The following is a 24176-nucleotide window of genomic DNA, read 5'->3' as shown; positions in this document are numbered from 1 at the left end:
GCTGTGGGGGCATCCCACATATAAAATAGAGGAAGGCTGGCACAGACTTTAGCTCAGCAACAATCTTTCTCAAGCAAAAAGAGGAAGATTGGCAATGGATGTTAGCTCAGGGCCAATCTTGCCCCCCCAGCCCCGCAGCCCCAAATCACCTGAACAGGCCAAGATGTGCACTGTAGTAGCTCCATCTTCTGACTGGGACTCAGCTTACTTACTGTGCCCGTTTTCATATCCTGAAGCATGTTGTCAAGTAGCTTTTTTTTTTTTTTAAGAAAGATTAGCCCTGAACTAACTACTGCCAATCTTCCTCTTTTTGCTGAGGAAGGCTGGCCCTGAGCTAATATCCATGCCCATCTTCCTCTATTTTATACCTGGGACACCTACCACAGCATGACTTTTGCCAAGTCGTGCCATGTCCGCACCTGGGATCCGAACCAGCGAACCCCGAGCTGCTGGGAAGCGAAACGTGCGCACTTAACTGCTGTGCCACCAGGCCGGCCCCTCAAGTAGCATTTTAAGAAAGGATATATGACAGGTAATTTTTTTCTTTCTAAGTCTCGAAAATGTCTTTATTCTAGTCTCACACTGAATTGCTAGTTTGGCTGAGGAGGTGTTTCTAGGTTGTGAAATAATTGAATCACAATTTTGAAGGCATTGTTTCATTGAATGTGACCTGTCTTTTTTTTTCTCTCTGGAAACTTTTAGGATTTTCTCTTTATCCTTTATTTCCTTGAATGTCATTGATGTGTGGTTTCCTTTCACTTCATTATTTGGGCCACTGTGGGCCCTTTCAATTTGGAGATTCATGACTTAGTTCTGGGAAAAGTTGTATTACTACTTGATTATTTTCTTAACTGTTTTTTTTTCTGTTCTCTTTCTAGTGCTCTATTTTTCAAATGTTAAACCTTCTAGACTGAATTCTCAAATTTTCTCTTCTTTTGTCTGTTTTTCATTTGTTTGTTTTTTCTTCTACTTTTTGATAAGTTTCCTCAAATTTATCTTCTAGCCTTTTAGTTGAATTTTTCACTTGATCCTGGTTTTAATTTCCAAGAGTTTTCTTTTGACATGGACAATATACTATGTTTAGCCAGTGTAGGGGAGGAAAAGGTTTTTACTTGATCTTTTTAGAGTCCCTGGCCAGGTCTGAAAATTAAACTGACCAAGACAGATTAACAGGAGAAAAGCATGCAAATTTATTTAATGTAAGTTTTACATGACACAGGCACCTGCATGAGGAAGACCCAAAGAAACAATTTGAGTATTTTATGCCGTTTGATCAAGAGAGGAATATAATAATTTGAGGAATATGAGATAATTGTAGTAAACTGGGGGAAATTTAACAAGGTCTATTTGTAAAGTTCCTCTTGGCATTCCTTTGTCTTTGGAGATGAGGATGCTCCTTTCCTCTGGGTATAGGGAGAGCACCTCTTACATGAGGGTGTTAAGTTTCAGGGGAAAAGGGTCGGGGGAAGCAGAATGACCTTCCTGCTCTGTCTTTTGTCAAACTCCTTCAGCTTAAAATATTCAATATGCCAAGGTGCCGTATTTTGGGGTAGCGTGACCTGAACCCCATCAGCAACAGTCTTTCCTCTCTTTTTTGAAACACAAGGGGGAGCATACAATACATAATTTTCTGCATTTGGCTTTGAAAAAATTTGTCCATCTTGACTCTGGTTTTTTATGCTGTTCTTCAGTATTAGGAATTTAGTACATTTGTATGAACATTGTATTGCTAAGATGTTTTTGGATATGATGTAAATAGAAGAGGTTAAATTCCTGCAGAGGGATACCCCACTTAACCTTTTTAATATTACAATAGTTTAATGTTCTGCATATTGTGGTGTGTTTGTATATATATTTCTTATTGGTATATATTATTTTAAAAGCACAATTTGATCCTAGTTTCTAAATAACCTGGAAAATTTTGTGGAAAGTTTACAGAAAAAGCAGAGGCTTAAAAGTACGTTTGGTATCAAGTTTACAAAATGATTCAGAGTTGACTGTCCATTAGGGATTTTTTTTATTTTCAAAGATTGGTATTCTCCAAGAATGGTATTATCAGCTTCTCTTTTGGTATTTATCTTGTGGAATGTACCCCGTACCTCATTCTTGTGAAAAAGCCATGATGCTTTTTACTTTTTTAATTAAAATTTTTTTTTTTTACTTTTTATTGAGATTATGATAGTTTACAACCCTGTGAAATTTCAGTTGTACATTATTGTTTATCAGTCATGTTGTAGGTACACTACTTCACCCTTTGTGCCCACCCCCCAACCCTGCTTTCCTCTGGTAACCACTAATCTGTTCTCTTTGTCTACGTGTTTAACTTCCACATATGAGTAGAGTCATACAGAGATTGTCTTTCTCTATCTGGCTTATTTCACTTAACATAATACCCTCAAGGTCCATCCTTGTTGTTGTTAATGGGACGATTTTATCCTTTTTTATGGCTGAGTAGTATTCCATTGTGTGTGTGTGTGTGTGTGTGTGTGTGTGTATACACACACACACACACACACCATATCTTCTTTTTTTTTATTAAGATTATGATAGATTATACCTTGTGAGATTTCAGTTGTACATTATTGTTAGTCTTGTTGTGGGTACACCGCTTCCCCCTTTGTGCCCTCCCCCCACCCCCCCTTTTCCCTGGTAACCACCGATCAGTTCTCCTTGTCTATATGTTATCTTCCACCTATGAGTGGAGTCATATAGAGTTCGGCTTTCTCTGTCTGCCTTATTTCGCTTAACATAATACCCTCAAGGTCCATCCATGTTGCTGTGAATGGACCAATTTTGTCCTTTTTTATGGCTGAGTAGTATTCCATTGTGTATATATACCATATCTTCTTTATCCAATCATCAGTTTCTGGGCATTTAGGTTGGTTCCACGTCTTGGCTATTGTAAATAATGCTGCGATGAACATAGGAGTGCAAAGGACTCTTGGGATTGCTGATTTCAGGTTCTTAGGATAGATACCCAGTAGTGGGATGGCTGGGTCATAAGCTATTTCTATTTTTAACTTTTTGAGAAATCTCCATACTGTTTTCCATAGTGGCTGCACTAGTTTGCATTCCCACCAACAGTGTATGAGGGTTCCTTTTTCTCCACAACCTCTCCAACATTTGTCGCTCTTGGTTTTGGATGTTTTTGCCAATCTAACGGGTGTAAGGTGATATCTTAGTGTAGTTTTGATTTGCATTTCCCTGATGATTAGTGATGATGAACATCTTTTCATGTGTCTATTAGCCATACTTATGTCTTCTTTGGAGAAATGTCTGTTCATGTCCTCTGCCCATTTTTTGATCGGTTTGTTTTTTTGTTGTTAAGCTGTGTGAGTTCTTTGTATATTATGGAGATTAACCCTTTGTCGGATAAGTGGCTTGTAAATATTTTTTCCCAATTAGTGGGCTGTTTTTTTGCTTCAATCCTGTTTTCCCTTTCCTTGAAGAAGCTCTTTAGTCTGATGAAATCCCATTTGTTTATTTTTTCTATTGTTTCCCTCAACTGAGGAGTTATAGTGTCCGAAAAGATTCTTTTGAAACTGATGTCAAAGAGTGTACTGCCTATATTTTCTTCTAGAAGACTTATTGTTTCAGGCCTAATCTTTAGGTCTTTGATCCATTTTGAGTTTATTTTGGTGTGTGGTGAAAAAGACTGGTCAATTTTCAATCTTTTGCATGTGGCTGTCCAGTTTTCCCAGCACCGTTTGTTGAAGAGACTTTCTTTTCTCCAATGTAGGCCCTCCGCTCCTTTGTCGAACATTAGCTGTCCATAGAACACACCATATCTTCTTTATCCAATCATCCATTGATGGGCACTTAGGTTGCTTCTATGTCTTGGCTATTGTAAATAATGCTGCAATGAACATAGGGGTGCATGGGACTTTTGGAATTGGTGATTTCAAGTTCTTTGGATAGATACCCAGTAGTGGGATGGCTGGGTCATATGGTATTTCTATTTTTAATTTTTTGAGAAATCTCCATACTGTTTTCCATAGTGGCTGCACCAGTTTGCATTCTCACCAGCAGTGTATGAGGGTTCTTTTTCTCTACAACTTCTCCAACGTTTGTTACTTTTTGTTTTGGTCATTTTTGTCATTCTAACGGGTGTAAGGTGATATCTTAGTGTAGTTTTGATTTGCATTTCCCTGATGATCAGTGATGATGAGCATCTTTTCATGTGCCTATCAGCCATCCATATATCTTCTTTGGAGAAATGGCTGTTCGTGTCCCCTGCCCATTTTTTGATTGGGTTGTTTGATTTTTTGTTGTTGAGTTGTGTGAGTTCTTTATATAGTATGGAGATTAACCCTTTGTCAGATGTATGATTTGCAAATATTTTCCCCCAATTGGTGGGTTGTTTTTTTTGTTTCAATCCTGTTTTCCCTTGCCTTGAAGAAGTTCTTTAGTCTGATGAAGTCCCCTTTGTTTATTCTTTCTTTTGTTTCCCCTGTCTAAGAAGACATGGTGTCCAAAAAGATCCTTTTGATACTGATGTCAAAGAGTGTACTGCCTATATTTTTTCTAGAAATTTTTTTTCATTTTTATCTTTTTTTTTAAAGATTGGTACCTGAGCTAACAACTGTTGCCAATCTTCTTTTTTTTTTTGTTCTGCTTTTTCTCCCCAAATCCCCCCAGTAAGTAGTTGTATAATTTAGTTGTAGGTGCTTCTAGTTGTGACATGTGGGATGCCACCTCAGCATGGCCTGATGAGCAGTGCCATGTCTGTGCCCGGGATCCAAACCAGTGAAATCCCGGGCTGCCAAAGCAGAGTGCTCGAACTTAACCACTCGGCCATGGGCTGGCCCCCATAATGCTTTTTCATATTGAGCTTTCTTGTCATTGCAATTGAGTTTTTGGATTTATTACGTAATGTGGAATCTAATATTGGCCTCTCTTTGTAAATAAAGAAAAATGCGTAAAGCAGTATCTCTTTGATACTTGAGTCAATTTAAGAATAAACTTCACCTTTATACATTTTAGACAGCACATATTAAGTAGTAAAAAAACGTAACTTGAGTTTCTTACGGATGCAAAATATCTGGTCTTAAAATGTTTAAATTAGGAAACATGAATAGAAGAGACTGAAAACATATGACTTATTCTGCTATACTTTCAGGATTCATTCGTCTTCTGTCTAATCATCTTAACTATAAGCAGTAATTCTGTCTTTCTACTTTAGGTGGCAGTAGAGTATTGGCTTGCTAATACACTGATAAAATATGATGGAAACAACATAGTGTTTAAAATGTTCTTTCTCTTGAATGTTCTAGTTCAGAAAACAAAGTTGACTATCAACAATAAGAATTTCTTACCAAAAAAGAAGTCTAAATATTTGGTTTGATATTTTGAATTTAGAAATACCATTTTCAGGAAAAGTAAAGCTCTCTAAACAGATTCCTTTTGCTATAGTTCTCTAGTTTTTGTGTAACTAAATTTTGCTAATTTTATTGAACATTTTTGAGAATTTAGATGATAACTCATGAGATGCATTCCTACTTCTCTGAAGGATTGGCAGTCAACTGTTTGAGAAGATGTTACTTTTCTAGACCGCCACCCCCAAGGGAACCACTTTCCTAACTTCTAATACCATAATTTAGTTTTGCCTGTTCGTGAACTTTATATAAATGGAATCTTAGAGTACATGCTCTTTTTGTGTCTGGCTTCTTTCTTTTTTTTTTTTTTTAAAGATTTTATTTTTCTCCCCAAAGCTCCCCAGTACATAGTTGTGTATTTTTAGCTGTGGGTCCTTCTAGTTGTGGCGTGTGGGATGCCATCTCAGCATGGCCTGACGAGTGGTGCCATGTCTGTGCCCCAGATCCGAACCAGCGAAACCCTGGGCCACTGAAGCGGAGTGTGCAACCTTAACTAGTCAGCCACAGGGCTGGCCCTGTCTAGCTTCTTTTTTTTTTTTTTTTTTTCTGATTTTATTTTTTCCTTTTTCTCCCCAAAGCCCCCCGGTACATAGTTGTGTATTCTTCGTTGTGGGTTCCTCTAGTTGTGGCATGTGGGACGCTGCCTCGGCGTGGTCTGACGAGCAGCGCCATGTCCGCGCCCAGGATTCGAACTGACGAAACACTGGGCCGCCTGCAGCGGAGCGCGCGAACTTAACCACTCGGCCACGGGGCCAGCCCCCCTGTCTAGCTTCTTTCACTCAACATTATGTTTATGAGATTCAGCATTATTGCATATAGTTGTAGATCATTTATTCCTACTGCTGTAGTGCAGGAGTCAGCAAACTAGGACCCACAGGCTAAATCTGGCCTCCTGCATGTTTTTGTATAGCCAGTGAGCTAAGAATGGTTTTTACGTTTTCAAATGGTTAACAAAAAAAAAGAATTTTTTGTGACTGATGAAGATTACATGAAATTCAAATTTCAATGTGCATAATAAAGCGTATGGTTGCTTTTGCTCACAAGGGTATAGCTAAGTAGTTGCCACAGAGAGTAAATGGCTGACAAAGCCTAAAATAGTTACTGTCTGGCCCTTTACAGGAAAAATCTGCCAACCCCTGCTGAGTAGAGCAGTGTTTGAATATATCACAATATGCTTATCCATTGTACTACTGATGGGGATTTGAGAAGTTTCCAATTTTTGCCTTATTATGAATAGAGGATACTACTTTTTGTCATTAAAATGTAGCCATTATTTTCTCATATCTCTCATTGAGTAGAGAATCATTTTTATTTATTATAATTTTATTTTATTATGGTGAGAAAATAAATTTTTAAGTATACGATACAGTATTGCTGACTGTAGGTGTAATGATGTTGGTACAGCAGATCTCTTAGAGCTTATTCATCTTGCTTAATTGAAAATTTACGCCCAGTCATTTCTAACTCCCCATGTCCCCTTCCCTCCAGCTCATGACACCACCATTCCACTCTTTGATTCTATGAATTTGACTATTTTAGATGCCTCAAGTAAGTGGAATCATACAGTATTTGTCTTTCTGTGACTGGCTTGTTTCACTTAGCATAATGTCCTCAAGGTTCATCCATCCATGTTGTTGCATATTACAAATTTTCCTTCCTTTTTAGGGCTAAATAATATTATAATAAGGTTGTATGAGAACCATTTTTGATCTGCTCATAACAGATTGATTTTACAAGTTTTTATATAGTTTCATTGGGCTCTGTCTTGTCCTTACAAATAGATTGGAGGTGGGAACTCATGCCCTGAGTTGTATTTCTTTTGAACTCCTTTGTAACTGAGATATGTTCAGCTTTGAAGCTGCGAATAATTAAGTTGGTAAATTTGAAAAAATCTGAAAAAAATCTTCCCCTCAAGTTTTTCTCTCTACTTATCGCATGTCATACATTTTACAGCCTGTCCAGTAGTTCTTTAATGGTCTTGTTAACTAGTACAGCTATTACAGTATTCTTCTTTGTTTTTTCTCTCATTCTTATTTTCCTTATTATTGTCATCTAAATTTCCACAGGATCAGGTCTTCCTTTCCTATTGCAGACCTCTGAACTTCAGCTGGTAGTAGGGCCCTGGTTATAATAAGAGATGACCTCTAAGCAATTCTGTTTCTTGAACAGTATTATTTTTTAAATATAAATGTTAATTTACACCCTTGATTTGAAAACTACACTAGTCTTGTGCTCTTTCCCAAGAGAAGCCTTTGTGGTGTGTCAATAGCACTTCTTAGGAAGGGAAGAACATGTGTTTTTTTTTGCTTTGTAATTGCTTCTGGAGACTTTCTCATGCTTACATCTTTGCGCTGGCCACAAAATGTTCTTTTAGAAAAGGCTAAATTTTTTCTCCATGAAGTTAAAGACTAATGTGTTGCTTGGAGTGTTTAATAGGAGGAAACACTCATTATGCTTTATAATGGATTTTTTTTTCCCTTGCTGACAGAGACAGGAGTCCTACCTCAAACATAGATGATGAGTAAGTTACTGGGTAAAAGTAACTTGTGAGAATGAAAACCGGTTAGTAACAGTGAGCTTCTGCTTCTAAAGATTGTAATTTGGAAGCATCTTGAATGGTAGGTCTTCTCCTTGTGGCATACATAGCCACTTAACAACAGATCCCAATCACTGTTTGATTTTCCAGTGAGTACAGAGGGAATCCTAAGCCTAAAAGGTTTTTACTAGAGAAAATTCTGAGTTTACTCAAAAATATATTTTCTGTCTTCAAATATGATACTATAAGGTAAACATTTATAATCACTTAAAATGTGTTAAATTCTTGAGTTTATTCATTTACAGAAGTTTTGAAGTGTTATGTAAATATGCCCTGTTGGTCATTGTTTTCTGAGAATTAGACAAAGCCAGCATTATTTTGGAGAAGGAGGGGTGATTGATTAGTTTGCTTTACCTTTCCTTCCCTATCTGTTTTCCATGAATTTTTTTTTAAATCTTGGTCTCTAGGAAGCAGTCCAAAATTGGCAGTTCTACTGCTTCCTTTATTTCTTTTAGTAATTCACTATGTTTTCTTAATTACATAGGTGGGAATTGGAAAATTAGGTTTTTTGAACCCTTATTTAACTTTAGTTTTTTTCTTGTGATGTGTTTTGTGATGTATTATGTTTTACTGTAATAACTGACTGCACAAGAAGAAATGTAGAAGATAATTAGGTTTATAGCTCTTTTAATACAGAAAATGACCAAGTCTTGGTTTATAACGTTTTATGTTATGTCATTAGAAAATGTAGTGATTTTTGGCATTTATCAATGACATCAGATTACTTTTTGGAGAAATCTGGGTTAATAAAGGAAGCATTCTAAAGATTGGCCCTGAAGACAGAATCTTACATTTGTAGTCTGTTTTTTAAGGTTCTCTTTCCATCCTATTTTTATAGCTTTCTGGCTGTAGTATCTTATAAAAATTTGTAAGGTTTAGTTTTTTTCCTCTTTTGCCATTTTATGCAACTTGAATTCGATTAAAATAAAAAAATGTGGAGAAATTCCAGAGATATTATTAATTATAATTACTTTAAAAGATCCTTTATAGACAGACATCTGGCCAAAGATTGTATATTACCTGTGTAGGAGAAGGTTAAGATGGGAATAAACATCTGTTTGGAGGAAAACAGTTAAGAATCAAATTCATAGAATCAGCATTGACTTTGCTTTGCATGATTTCTGGGTTAGCATGTAAATTTGTTCCAGAGTGACTAAAATTGTAGATCTTTTTGTTAAATAACAGTGTAATTTAATATAATCCTAATGTAATGTTCTGTAATTAGACTTGAATAATATGGAAAGCAGCAGACTGCTTTCAAGATATCTAGCCTCAAGAGATTTTTGCTGAAGGAGATACTAGGATGTTCTTTCAGGCATTCAGAATATTAAGATTTGAAAGCTGGCTTGATTAGTGGAGTTGAAAACAGAAAAAAACACTTTTTATAGGATGTCTGTCAAGGTTCTTTTGTTATTAAATTGTAATCCCTTTTAACACTGCATCAGGTGAGGCATAGTCATTAATTTTGTTCTGTCTAGGTGGGCAAACCGAAGGATAGATGATGCAGAATTGGAGTATTCATTTTAATCAAGTGATGAAACAAGTATGCAGTCTTTCATTCATTCTTATATTCATTAAACTACGTGCAAAGTATTGTGCTAAGTATTGGGGGCCTATGAAACGAGAAAGACACTGTTTATTTCACAAAGCCTATAGTTTACTGGGGGAGGTGAACATGTATGTATATGATAAGAATTGAAAGTGAAATATAAAGCCTAATCAATGAATTGTAATTAATTTAAATTATTAGGATATAACAATATTTAAGTTGGGTCTAGAAGATAAGATTTCCATAAGCAGAATAAGGGGTTCCAGGTAGAGAGAACAGCAGTAAGTCATGTAAATATGGAATTGTGTTTGAGTTCAAGGACTGGCAAAGTCACAACATGCGAGATACAAAGGGATAAAGGGGACCTGATTGTCAAGAATGTTCTACTAATACAGTTGGACTTTATTCTGTGGGTAACAAGGAGCCAGTGAAAAGTTTTGATTAAGCGAGTGACATAAAATCAGATTTATATTTAGAAAGAAGAATTTTTTGAATAGTCTGAAGCATGAACTACCAAACCATGTAGCTCTGCAGCGTTTCAGGTAGATTTACTTACTGGTGAGAAGACCCACCCACTCTTACCCATCGTAAGATTAGATTAAATTCCTGTTTTGCTTAGCCAAGGATACAAAATCTCTCTGAGGGGAAGTGGTCACTGTAGTGCAGGAAAAATGCAAACGTATTTCAGCTTGGCTTCTTTTGGCTGCCGCTGTGTCTCTGCTGGCAAAACTTAGTTCTTACTACACATCAGCCCTTTTATACTTTGACTCACGTCACCATTTCAGATTTAAAAATGTTTAAAACACTTGACAGGCTAAACTTGTGTCAATAAACTTTCATTTTTATCATTAAAGTTAAAGTTGCTTAGAATGATCTAAAGTATCAGTTTGAATTTCACAACATCCTGTTGCTACTTACTCAGCTCAGATTTTCAGTAAACAGCAAAACACATGAGTGCAGCAGAAGAAAGCAAAGCAAATAGATATGATCCACAAGATGGGAGATTGATCCTGAATTCTAAAGTTAATTTTTCCACAGGACAAAATACTGAATTTTGATCACCATAGTATATTACCTTTTGCTTTTATTTCCTATTCTATTGTGAATTTATATCGATTGACAGCAAATTTACTTAAAAAAATCAGTGAGTATAAATCTGGAAGTCATAGATCTGATGAGTCAGTGGGTTGGATCAGGCTTTAAGTGAGGCAAGCCACTAGAGTTGCTTTTAGTTTCCACTATGTCTTAAGTCTGCTTGAGCTGCCATAACAAAATACCGTAGACTGGGAGGCTTAAACAACAGAAATTTATTTCTCACAGTTCTAGAGGCTGAGAAATGTAAGATCAAGTTGCCAGCAAGGTCACTTTCATCCTGAGTCCTCTTGTCTTTGCTTAAGGCAACTGCTATCTCACTGTGTACTCATATAACCTTTTCTTTGTGCACATATGCAGGGAGAGAGAGGGTAAACTCTCTAGAGTCTCTTCTTATAAAGGCACTAATCCCATCATCAGGGCCCCAACCTCATGACCTCATCTAACCCTAATTACCTCCTAAAAGCCCCATCTCCAAATACCATCACATTGGAGGTTTGGGCTTCAACATATGAATTTTCGGGGGCCACAAAGTGTTATTCAGTCCATGGCACACTACAAAATTTTGCCTCCATGATAATAAATTCTTTTAATACCACATGTTTGAAGAGGAAATCTTTATGTTTACTATTTAGTTTGTATGTAAATTTCTTCTTGAGAAATTAATAACAGAATCTTTTAACTGTTGAGCTTGACATCTTTCAGACTCACATAGTCAAAACTTGGGGAATACTCTCATTCTGAAATCTACCAAATCCAAATTGTTTTTCGTACAGAGAGAGCAAGCAGTAAACAGAAGAGGAACTGGACGTGTATTTAAGCTGTGGTGCTGACTTATTCCTATCTTTTGACTTTGCTAAAGAGGTAGATAACATTGTCAGCTTCTGGGAAACAATTCTGTCTCCCACTCCCTATAAAAAACAGCAAGACTAAAATTTTTCTTTTGACCATGTGTCTCCTGTTATGAAAACATGCATTTAATTTTTTTTAAAAGATTTTATTTTTTTCCTTTTTCTCCCCAAAGCCCCCCGGTACATAGTTGTATATTTCTTCCTTGTGGGTCCTTCTAGTTGTGGCATGTGGGACACTGCCTCAGAGTGGTTTGATGAGCAGTGCCATGTCCGCGCCCAGGATTCGAACCAATGAAACACTGGGCCGCCTGCAGTGGAGCACGCGAACTTAACCACTCGACAATGGGGCCAGCCCCCATGCATTTAATTTTATTCATAGTAATTAAGATCATTGAAACACATTACTGTTAATTTTTTAAAATGTAAATAGACTTAATTTTTTAGAGCATTTTAAGTTTACAGCAAACTTGAGCAGAAAGTACAGAGGGAGTTCTCAGATACTTCCTGCTCCCACACATTCAAAGCCTCCCCTGTTCTCAACATCCTGCTCCAGAGTGGTACATGTCTTACGGTAGGTGAACCTAGATTGACACATCATCATCACCCAGAGACCATAGTTTACATTAGGGTTCACTCTGTGTGTTGTACATCTTATGGGTTTTGACAAATATATGATGACATGCGTCCAGCACTGCCCTAAAAATCCTCTGTTTCACCTATTCATCTCTTCCTCCCCTTTTCATTGTCTCCATGGTTTTGCCTTTTCCAGAATATCATATAATTGGAATCATAGAATATGTAGCCTTTTCAGATTGGTTTCTTTCACTTAATAATATGCATTTAAGGTTCCTCCTTGTCTTTTCATGGATTGATAGCTCATTTCTTTTTAGTACTATATAATATAATATTCCATTGTCTGTATTTACCCTGCTGAAGATCTTCTTGATTGCTTCCAAGTTTTGGCAATTATGAATAAAACTGCTATAAATACATATCCATGTGGAGTTTTTGTGTTGGCCTGTTTTCAACTTATTTGAGTAAAGACCAGGGAGCACAATTGCTGCATCGTATGGTTAAGAGTATGTTTAGTTTTGTAAGAAACCGCCAAACTGCCTTCCAAAGAGGCTGTACCATTTTGCATTCCCACCAGCAGTGACTGAGAGTTTGTGTTGCTACACATCCTTGCTAGCATTTGGTTTGTCAGTGTTCTGGATTCTGTCCATTCTAATAGGTGCATTGCTGTTACTTTTTGATTTGGTGATTTATTTCTGAAAGTCCTAGGGACTGCTTGATTGTGTGAAAGTGTTATTAATATCTTTAATGATACAGACAATATATTTAGAATATATTAGAATAGAGTTAATTGCAAGTGCCAGATAGTCTTGTGTCTAAATGTTTATATTGCTTTAAAGTATATCTATACTGTGATTACAACTATGATCACAAATCATATATAGACAAATCATGTGTAGAGAAGAGCTAGAAGGGAACTTAAAAAAGTGATTTGTTGGCCTATCTTTTGTTTTAATTAGAGTTATAATGTTTGTGATAAAGTAAAGGGAAGCTTAAATAGTGTACCTTTTAGGATGTGTTTTAAATATTTAATATTTGAGTTGATTTTAGATATAATCCAGGCCAATTGTTAAATCTTTGTGACATTTGCTTTTGTTAGATACGCATTTACAAAATCTTCTTAGACTTGATCATTTTTTACTGTATGTTTGATTATATTCCAGAAATATGGTAATTTAAGAGAAATAGAGTGTGGGCTACCGTGGATTTTAATGACTTGGTACATCTATGCTTGTTCCACAGAACAAGTGGTTCTCTTTACCTTAAAATTCTACTCTTAACATATATTCTTTTAGGTTCCTTTGAAATTTGATAAATGTTTTCCTAGGTTGTGTTTTTCTTCAAACAAAGCAAGAATAAGACTTGAAAACAAATTATGTTGCACTGTGCCAAGTCATGTTGCAAGAGAAAAAGACCACAGATTAAGAATTTAAAAATAAAGATTTTGCTATCATAAGAACTGCACTGTTGGAAGAAAGGAGGGGAGTGCTCACCATTTAGAGAGTGAGGATTACCACCCCATTTCCTTATCACATCAAAATTACATTTTTCTTTTTTATAGGAGACTCTGTGTGTGTGTGTGTGTGTGTGTGTGTGTGTGTGTGTATGGGGGTTGGAAAAGTGGATTGGCTTATTATCAGTGGGGAGGAGGGCTCTCATGACCCTCAGGTAGGAAAGAGGAGACTTGAATCTCAGGTAGAGGATGTGAGATCTCATGATACTCAGTTTTGAAGAAGGGACAGATGGAGACAGTAGTCTTATGTTAGCAAAATTCAAAAAGACTATTTGTGAGGCATACTGATAAATACTTGAAAGATAGCATTGTGTTTGTCCAGTGAAACATTATGAATTTATTGTTTGATTCTTTTTCTCTAACCATTGAAATAAAACGTTGTCGTCTTATGGAGGACCTGACTTCTTCATATAAATCAGGGTATCCCAAAGTTTGTTTCACAGAATATCAATCAGTCCCTCCAGTTATTTTTTTGAAAAAGAACATTCAGTGATCAATTAAGATTGGAAAATGCTGCATACTATATTCCTTTTTTAGAGATGGGCGTTAACATATTAAAGACACCAAGACATTCTGCATAAAAATACATGTTTAACTTTCTTCAAATCAGTGTTTCTCAAACTTATTTGATCCATGGAACCTCTCCTTTTTTCCCCCACACAGCAACCGTAATCGTTTTCTATGGAACAAGGTCTATAATTACTTAGCTCTTACTACAAACCAGACACTGTTTTAAGTGCTTTTTTAAAAAATATATATATTTTTAATATTTTTATTTATTTATTTATTTTTTCTTTAAAGATTGGCACCTGGGCTAACAACTGTTGCCAATCTTTTTTTTTTTTTCCCCTGCTTTATCTCCCCAAACCCACCGTGTACACAGTTGTATATCTTAGTTGCAGGTCCTTCTAGTTGTGGGATGTGGGACGCCGCCTCAACGTGGCCTGACCAGCAGTGCCATGTCCACACCCAGGATCCGTGCCCAGGATCCGAACCCTGGGCCGCAGCAGCGGAGCGCGCGAACTTAACCACTCGGCCACAGAGCCGGCTCCTTAAGTGCTTTATATATTAATTTCTTAATCTTTGCTGTGCCTCTTATCTTCTTTTTTCACCCATCCCAAGTGCTAGTGCCTCACAAACTGTCATCTGTGGAACAAGAGGCGGTGTAGTACAGAAGCTGAGAGACCAGACTTGGAGCTAGTCTGACTGGATTAGAATCTTAGCAGTGTCGTGTACAGTTTGTGATCTTGAACAAAGTGCTTAATCTGTGCTTCAGTTTTTTAAAGATAGAAACAAAACATTTTGACTTATTATGAAAATGTTCAAACACAAGAAAAGTAGAAAAGTTACCTAATTGAACAACCGTTAATATTTTGCTCTATTTCCTTTCCTTTTTTCTTTTCGGCTGGAGTATTTTGAAGTAGACGTCGTGATATTTCAGTTTAACTTTAGTGGTTGTCTCTAAACTACATAACCACAATATGATTATACAACACAAGTAATAATAATTCCTTAATACTCAGAGTTCCCTTAATTGCGCTCAGAAGTGTCTTTTATTGCTGGTTTATTCAAACCAGGATCTGTCACAGACCAGACGTTGCATTTGGTTGTTATGTCTGGAAGGAAATTTAGAAGTAGAGATGAGGCTGAGTGAGCCATTTTTGGATTTTAGTGATGAAGCAGGGCATAGATTCCCTGAAGAGACTGAGGGATAGGAAGGAGAATTTGGAGTGTGGAGAAACCGTCACTGACTAATTGCCCTGAGGAACTCAAGGGTGGGTTTGGAAGCATTTAACTGTTTGAGAGATGCAATCACCAACCACCCTGAAGCAGACCAAGCCTCACCACAGGAGCAATGCCTGTGACTTTTGCCTCATTTTTAATGCTAAGATATCCTCTCTGGGAGGAGTGTAAGCCTTATTACCATAACCTGCAGTGTATATGGAAATATGTTTTCCAGCTGAGCCTGCGCAAGAGAATACTCACCTCTCCCTTTTGAATATTCATTCCCCATCCAAAACAAAAGGCCCCTGCTTCTCTTTGTTTGGGGACAGCCACAACTTTGGAAATGGTTCTACGTGGCCTCCTATTTGCTGCAAAGAAGTTCTACTTTGTGTCACAACCAGTTCTAATCAAGAGTCTGATTTTAACTCTGTCAGGAGGCAAACCCACTTGGTTGGGTAATGAAACTAGAAAAGATTTGTGATACAGAGATGGAGAAATAGATGCTAGGTAGCTTTTGTGGATGAGAGAGCCAAACAACAGAAGCATTGAGAGTCCATAATGGACATCGCCTTAATCAAATGACCAAACTCAGCATCATCAGTAGACAAATTGACATCTCTGCCTCCTATATAATATTTCTGCCCCCAAAAATGTATAAACCAACTCTAAAGAGGAATAATCCTGTAAAACAACTGACCTAGACTCTGTAAAAAGTCAGGATAAGACACGATCTTTGGGAGTCATCTTGGAGACTGACTACTATATGGAGGAGGAACAAGTTTTCTAAGTAAATAAAACCATTTATTGGGGACTTCAAGTGAGGATTCTAGTCGTCTTGAATATAAGGAATATGGAGTTTAGAAAAGATCAAAATTCGGAGTCATGATGATGATGATAGTACTATTAAAATGTAATTATCCAAAGAAAGTCAAATTGTGACTCTTGTACAGATACAAAAATGAAAATATGTTAAAGAATTTATTTTACTCATCTTATATGGGGCAACTAGGCAGATATAACCCATTCAAAGGAAAATCAAAACAGCACAAATTTATATAGACTAAAGGAATGGAGATGAATTGCAGATTGAGACTAGACAAAACTGGTGTTTCCCCACTCCCATAGAGAGGAGGGGGGTGTCAATTACTATTTGACAGGACATAATTTATATATATATTAGTAATCTACCACTTACAGAGAGTTGTTAAATAGCTCAAAGGCATTGAAGTGGACTAGGATCTGATAACCTGGCAGTGTGCTATAGAGGATACATAGGATATTTTGTTCCAAGTCCCTCATTTAATGCTTATTACAATCGAGTGAGGGAGATGTTCTTATCTCTGTATAAGAAATAACAAAATTGAGGTTTAGAGTAGATAAATAGCTTGCCCAAGATCTTACTTAGGGAAGTGAAAGAGTTAGGACTGAACATAGGTTATTTTGACTCCTTAATCCATAGTTTTAATGACTTATAACACATATAAAAATGGTACTGTGTAGATAAAGAGGAGGAAACCATGAGTTTCCTGAGCTGTGTTCTAAAGGAGTTGGAGAAAAGATGGGGGTTATAGACGATATCACAGCCAGAGGAAGCGGCATGAGCCACAGCATTGAGATGTAAAAGATCATGGGATATTTGGGAAACAGTAAGTAAAAAGAAGTGTCAGAAACCCCCATTTTCCTACTTACAAGAAGAATACATTCTATAGGTGACTGAACATGAGGTTTGGAGGCCACCTAATCCCATTCTAATGAATTTGTGAATTTTAGGAGACAGTTTGTTATTGTAGAAATAATAAGACTTAGGAGGCAGAAAGACCTTAGTTAAAAACCCCTGGACTACAGTTTACTAATTGGGTAAAGTTGGGTGAGTTGCTTAATCTGTTTTTTTTCTTCTTCTCCCCAAAGCCCCCCAGTACATAGTTGTATATTCTAGTTGTAGGTCCTTCTAGTTGTGCTGTTTGGGGTGCCGCCTCAGCATGGCCTGATGAGTGGTGCAGTGTCGGCGCCCAGGATCCGAACGGGCGAAACCCCGGGTCACCAAAGCAGAGCGCATGAACTTAACCACTGGGCAGGGGGCCAGCCGTCTTTCTGAGCCTCAGTTTCGTCATATGCAGAATAAGAAAAATAATTCCTAATTCAGCTAGAATTAGTAATAGATCTAATATATGTAATAATATATGTAAACCTCCTAAATAGTGCTTGGCATTTGGTTTATATTTAATAATTGTAGCTATTTTGTTAAATTCCTACTATGCAGTAAAGTGTTAATTCTCTTTACTCCTTCCAAGAAAGTCGTTTACTTCAGGGATCTGTATTTAGATCCACTACATACAGAATATATTACAAGGGTCCTTGAAAACTAAAAGAAGAGGCCAATTGTAGAGTTAGCGTTTTTAAAATTACACATAAACATTTGCATAAATAATGTACAAGTAAGACTTTCCTCATTAGAAAGTTAGATTTTATTTACATTTATTTACATTACAAAGTTAGATTTATTTGTTTTGAGAGCTATGGCCGTCTACAGTGGAGTGTAGACACAATGATAACAATCCTATAAGAAGCTAAATAGGGGGCAGCCTGGTGGCACAGTGGTTAAGTGCGCATGTTCTGCTTGGGCGACCCAGGGTTCGCAGGTTCAGATCCCGGGTGTGGACATGGCACCGCTTGACAAGCCATGCCGTGGTAGGTGTCCCACATATAAAATAGAGGAAGATGGGCACCGATGTTAGCTCAGGGCCGGTCTTCCTCAACAAAAAGAGGAAGATTGGTGGCAGATGTTGGCTCAGGGCTAATCTTCCTCAAAAAAAAAAAAGAAGGTAAATAATATGTAGCTGGGGGCTTCTTTTCTTTTTTGTTGGTGAGGAAGATTGTCCCTGAGCTAACATCTGTGCTGATCTTCCTCTGTTTTGTATGTGGAATGCCACCACAGCATGACTTGATGAGCAGTGTGTAGGTCTGTACCTGGGATCTGAACTGGCAAATTCTGGGCTGCCACGCAGAGCACGTGAACTAAACCACTATTCCACTGGGCTGGCCCCACAGCTGGGGGCTTTTTAACATCTTTTTTCAAATATCCTAAAGAGTTAACTAAATTTTTTAGTTTTGGAGAAGGAATTTGTCATGTATTGGCTTTTTGAGGAATACTACCTTATCTATATAACCATAACCTCATGTTATTAAAATTCTAAGGGACTGATATTGAAGTTCAAGAGAAATAGGAGTTATTCAATAGAGGGAAGCCAGCCAACTTCCAGGACATTCATCTTCGTATGGCAGAACTTAGAGAGTTACCAGGGTTCATTGTTGATGCTCTATAAACGTTTCTCTTTTATCCTGGCATCCAGAACTGGTCAGTCTCTCAGTAGACTTCTAAGAGACTGCTGGATAAACTGGAAAGCTTTTTTTGTCACCTTATGATTGTGGTCACCTGTCCATTGACCAAAATATTTGTATCCATCATTCAAGGCACCTCTTTCTAACATCAAGTTACCTGGAAGATTAAGATGATAATTGGATGGTTGCTTGGATTGGAGCAGAGAGAATAGAGGCAATGTGTGTCTTTGGGGTTCTTTGGAGAAGAACCAAGTTTCAGGTAGGCTAAGGATCTAGGAGACTTGATTCGCAATTGGATAAAGTTCCAGAAGTCTTGGTGAAAACGTTGTTAGCTTCAGTTAGGAAAGGCAGCCCTTGGAAGTAAAATTTTGAGAAGATGTGTGCCAAGGGAGCGTGGCATTTGGGGATGTGACTGAGCACTGCAGGATTTCTGTCCCTATTGTGTCTCTCTAAGACCCTTGGAAGACCCCCTGGTCTTTATCATCAAACTCAGTGGCTTGAACAGCACGAGTACTCAAGTGTTAGATAAATGAATAACTAAACATTTAAATTTATAGTGTAGATAGTACAATGCTCATAGCTTTCGCGTCTTTGTTGTATCAGATACCCCTCTTTTTGTTTTCCATTGTTTCTGTTCTACGTCAATATCTTGAGGTATACTGGTGTAGTTCCAGAAGCAGACTACCTGTCTCAGGATCCCCAAAATCAACCTCTCCATTTTCCTGTAATAGAGCCCAAAATCTCAGTGTGAATAATCATGTTTGATTATATTGTTATTTTCAAGTTAAAGTTTAGTAGATTATAAATAAAACAAAGCATCCCTTTAACAGAAAGCACTCTTTCCCCGTTTGTTTATGATTTAAAATTTCCTTCTTTTGTCCATTATATACATAGAAACTCCAGGCAGCATTGCGGAGACTAAACCTGGGTTTTTCTCTTACTATTTAACTTTGAGAATTTAACATTGATGGGAATGAAAACCACCTTCTCAGCAAACCCTGCCAATTTAAGAGGCCTCATCTCCTTTTTCAAATTGGCTGCAAATCTTTCCTTCTCTGCTGACATCCTTAATCCTTCTCTGACAGTAATGTCTAAATCTACAGAGTTCTTTGGATAAAATGTATATGAAAGCCATAAGTGGATTTCTATAAAACAATACTCTCATTCCTGGCATTTCCTTGCTGTTACTGCAGTTTTCTGAATTGCCAAGAGGTTCAAATACCACCTGTGTTTTACAGACCCCTCGATAGTAAAACAGGCAGCTGTATTCCATGCATGGAGCTCAATTGAGAAAGGTGAATAAAAGACCTATTGGCTTTGTGTTCTGTGCTCACTCTTTTCAGTTCTTGGTTCACTCTAGACATTGCAGAGGTTGGCACTAAGTCTAAGGAGCAAAGAAAAACAAGGGAACAAGCAACTGTCATTTTTCTTTTTTGGTATAATACTAAAATACCTAAGTCAAGTTTAAGTATCGGCAACTATTCAATTAATAATAGAACGTGTTTGAGGTGGATGTATGTGGCATGTAGAACGAAAAATAAGTTTTAGTTACTAGTCGGCCTATCCCTTAGGTGGGATAGTTGGGAAAGCTGTCCTGGAGGGGCCATGAAGGTGCTGCTCTATAAAGAGAGATCCAGGGGATGCCTGTTCCACACACACTGAGTTTTGCCTCAGGCTTGTGCCCTTCTGGGCTATCAACATGAAGGAATAAGCTTGTGAATAAAACTTGTTTTTCTCTTTTTAAAGGCTTAACAAGTTCAAGTTATGGGTTGAAATTTTTAATTAAGGAAGAAGGCCAGGGACATGAAATTGAGAAGTAAACAAAATGGACAGAGGGCTAGGGTAGTGCAGCATTCACTGGTTTGTCAGTTAGGCTTTGTGAATTAGTGAAGAACCCACTAGAGCCAAATATCACTCTCCAGAATGTTTGTAGCCGTCAGAGTGTTGAGGTTGTTTGTATTGACTAGAACAATATTAAGAAGACTGTCTTTCCTGTTTCATTGCTTGATGTTGCTGAGAGGAAAACTTTTCCAGTTTGGGTCCAGTGGTTGGGGCCTGCAGATTAACTGACCCTAGACAGATTAATAGTAGAAAAGACAAAGGTTTATTTAGGCTTGCTTGGCACACCTGAGGGAGTGCTCGATAGCTAGAGATAAAAGGTTTATATATTAAACTGAACCAAGGTGGTGGTGGTGGTGGAGTTTAGGGCTTCAATGGGAAATTATAGAAGAATCCCTTGGGGCTTTTTGATGCTTATAGAAATGGGCCATCTGTCTCCATGGCAGCTGAATTCGCAGGAAACTTCTTTGTAGGGGGATTAACAGCAGCTTTGTTTTTTTGGAGGCTCTGCTTTAGTCAGATAAGGAAAGTTTAGATAAGATTTATTTCTGCACCTTCTTTAGCTCAAATGTTTTCGGTTTGATATAATCTTTATATCAGTTCTGAGGGTCTAAGTGGGTTCCCACATTTCCTCCATCTGAAACTTTTTAGAAGATTCATGAAAAAAGAAGCTAGGTTGATTGCTCTGGAGAGATTTGGATTAGAAATTACGAGTTAAGAGATGGGCAAAAAGAAGGAAGAAAATGGATTAGAATGAGGAAACAAAAAAAGAAAAAGATTAATGGTTGGAGTAGACTCTAAACCCATTTTCTGAATCCAGAGGGCAGCCACTTGAGATTTGTAGATGTTGAGCTCAAAGCATCTTTAGATGGTGGAGTGAGACGTCAGTGCCTGGTTGTTTCCCAGAGCAGAGCATGGAAGATATGAATGTTCGGTGAACTTCCTGAGTGGCCCAAACTGTTGTATATATCAAGTTGTCCAGCTTCAGCTTGTAGGGCTTTGGGACAAGACATCTTAGAGGCTCAGCAAGGATCTGGGCAGTTAGGTTTAAGTTGTCAATGATGTCAAATCAGGAGAGTGAGAAAAGAATTGGAAACATTAATTGCTGACAAAATATGCAAGGCGGCAGGATTCAGTTTATAAGGAGGTGAAAAATAGCTCAAAGACAATGAATAGAACTAGTATCTGATAACCCACAAGAGCGGGTTATAGTTTTCTATTAAAAAAATTTATCTCTACAATCACAAAATTTGTCTCTACAGTCACCCCCATTTTGATCAATGATATCAAAGTAAGGTTATCCTTGTTTATATAATGAGTCTAATCTCATTAAATTTGGCCTAATTATTTCCATAAGTGCAGCAAGAATGATAATTGACTATGTAGGCCTTTTTAAATATACTTTGCTGGGACTTTTATAAGGAATCTCAGATTAGACTTAAAACCCTCTTGAGACCTGGAAGCCAGGCCAGGAACATACCACCAGACTTCACCTGGAGTAACCTGCAGTAATCTATAGATTTTGGTGAATTACTCTTCTCTTGAGGTCCCAAAATATCTTAAAGTTCCTGAGCTTACCTGCAGTGACCTTCCTTAGTCACCTGTAAGGCTGGGAACCCTGTAAGTTAGGTACCAGGCTGGTTTTTCCAAGAGGGCTTTGTAAGCATTGGCTCTATAAAGTCAACTGTAGTTCCTTGAAACTGGTCATATCTGATTCTCTGCACATGATTCTCAAATATGACATTCCAATCCAAGCCTTGGTCATATAACCAATGTTTTCAATTGCGTCCTGATACAAGAAGAACAAATTCTTAATGGACTTATGAAAATAACTATATTGTCATGAAAATAAGAATATTCAATAAGAATTTCCAAAATCTGGAAGGATGAAGTAGGGAGAAAGAGATAAATATTTCATTTTTGTTTACAAAGGTATAATCTACTAAATTATTGTGAGTTATAGGTAGTTTAAGAGAAAAGAGAAAGGAGTTCCTTATATCCAGAAAATAGAACATTAAAGAACCAGCAATGTTCCAAACAAAAAAAAGTCATAAAAATTATAATCATTCTTCATCAGTTGATTTGGTCCCATGTAGTTAATTCTTGTTCTGCTTGATCTTTGGTTATCAGTTTTATTAACCCATCATTAGTTTCATGACCTTTTTCACTAGAGTTCTAGAAATCCTTGCCCAGTCTAGTGGTATGATCTGAAAGTTACTTAAGCAGTGCCATCAGAAGCCTGTATCTCAGATTACTTGTCATAGTCCTTTTCATTGATCTCTGAAACAGTCCCTTTGTTAAAGATGAAGCATCATGGTTTGTAGCTGATTGCAAGAGCTTTTGAGAAAGCATCAGAATAAAACAATAATTATTTGTAAATGGCAAGAGCTATAGTGGCTGTGGTTGGAGATTTGATGAGCGTTCATTATAAAAATAATACAATTCATAAGAAATTTGGTTCTGTGACATAACATATTTTAAGATAATAATTGGAATTATGACTAATAACACATCAAGGACATGGAAGGCACTGGCAAATTTCTACGAACTTTATACAATTTCTCAAGTACTTGAATTAATAACATTTACCAGTACAAATATAACCTAGGGAAGGCAAAGCATTACTTCTTATTTGATGATGTTTCCCATGCAGTTTAACATAGCAAATAAACTTAATTTAAACATCTCTGTTTTCTTTAAAAGGTGAAAGAACAAACCTTTTGAGATTTTCCATATGCTCTCTGGGAAATCTTGAAGTTAGTTGAAGATCAAGATTTTATTTAGAATTTGATTTTGGGATGGCAGAATATCAAAAGTTGTCAAAATGTCGAAAGGTTTGAACACTTGATTAAATAGGATCACAGGTCACTTTTTAAAAAAGAAGGCTCAATTATCTTAAATAATTTGGGGCATGATAAAGCACCAGAAATTATTCCAATAAGACGGAATTTTTGTTTCCTTATATGAATTACTTAAAAGGTACAGAAAAACCTTTTACAGTCTCTTATTAAGAACAGACCAATAGGGGCCGGCCCCGTGGCCGAGTGGTTAAGTTCGTGCACTCCACTTCAGTGGCCAAGGATTTCGTTTGAATCCTGGGCGCAGACATGGCACTGCTCATCAAGCCATGCTGAGGCGGCATCCCACATGACACAGCTAGAAGGACCCACAACTAAAAATACACAACTATGTACTGGGGGGCTTTGGAGAGAAAAAGGAAAAATAAAAAAAATCTTAAAAAAAAAGAACAGACCAATAGTCCAAGAAACTTTGTCCTTTTAAGAGAGAAAAAAACAAATTCTAGTTTGCATCTGTATACTATTGATATTAAAGTTCATTTAAAAACCTTATAATAAATCCATTCAGTCTTAGCCAGCTTGAACACAAGAGATTAATATCTCTTACTCTTGTTTTTTTCCCCTAAAGACCCTTTACAGCTTTCTATATTGATTTAGGTTTTTGTCCTTCACTTTCCTCTTTCTCATTCTGGAACAATATTTAAGCAACCTCTGAACAACTACTTTAGGACAAAATTATTCTTTTTTTCCCCTTAACAAAAAACACACCCTGCATTCCTTGAATACTTTTTTTTTCTTTTCCAAATCCACACTTTTATTTATTTACTTTTTGCTGAGGCTGCTGTGACACTGTAGAGTTTCCCCCTGGGCCACGGAGCTGGGCTGCTGGAACTCCACCCAGCCCCAGTCCTCTCTCCCAGGATCTC

General features: G+C 37.2%; 1 protein-coding gene across 3 annotated transcripts in view; it reads left to right on the top strand.

Annotated features, from left to right (window-relative positions):
* Positions 1 to 24176, top strand: part of COMMD1 (copper metabolism domain containing 1) — a 226118-nt gene that overhangs the window by 5436 nt on the left and 196506 nt on the right. The window lies entirely within an intron of this gene.

The sequence above is a fragment of the Equus caballus genome, chromosome 15, assembly GCF_041296265.1.
Source record: "Equus caballus isolate H_3958 breed thoroughbred chromosome 15, TB-T2T, whole genome shotgun sequence".
In the NCBI taxonomy this organism is placed as follows: Eukaryota; Metazoa; Chordata; class Mammalia; order Perissodactyla; family Equidae; genus Equus; species Equus caballus.
This window is presented reverse-complemented; position numbering and strand designations above follow the sequence as displayed.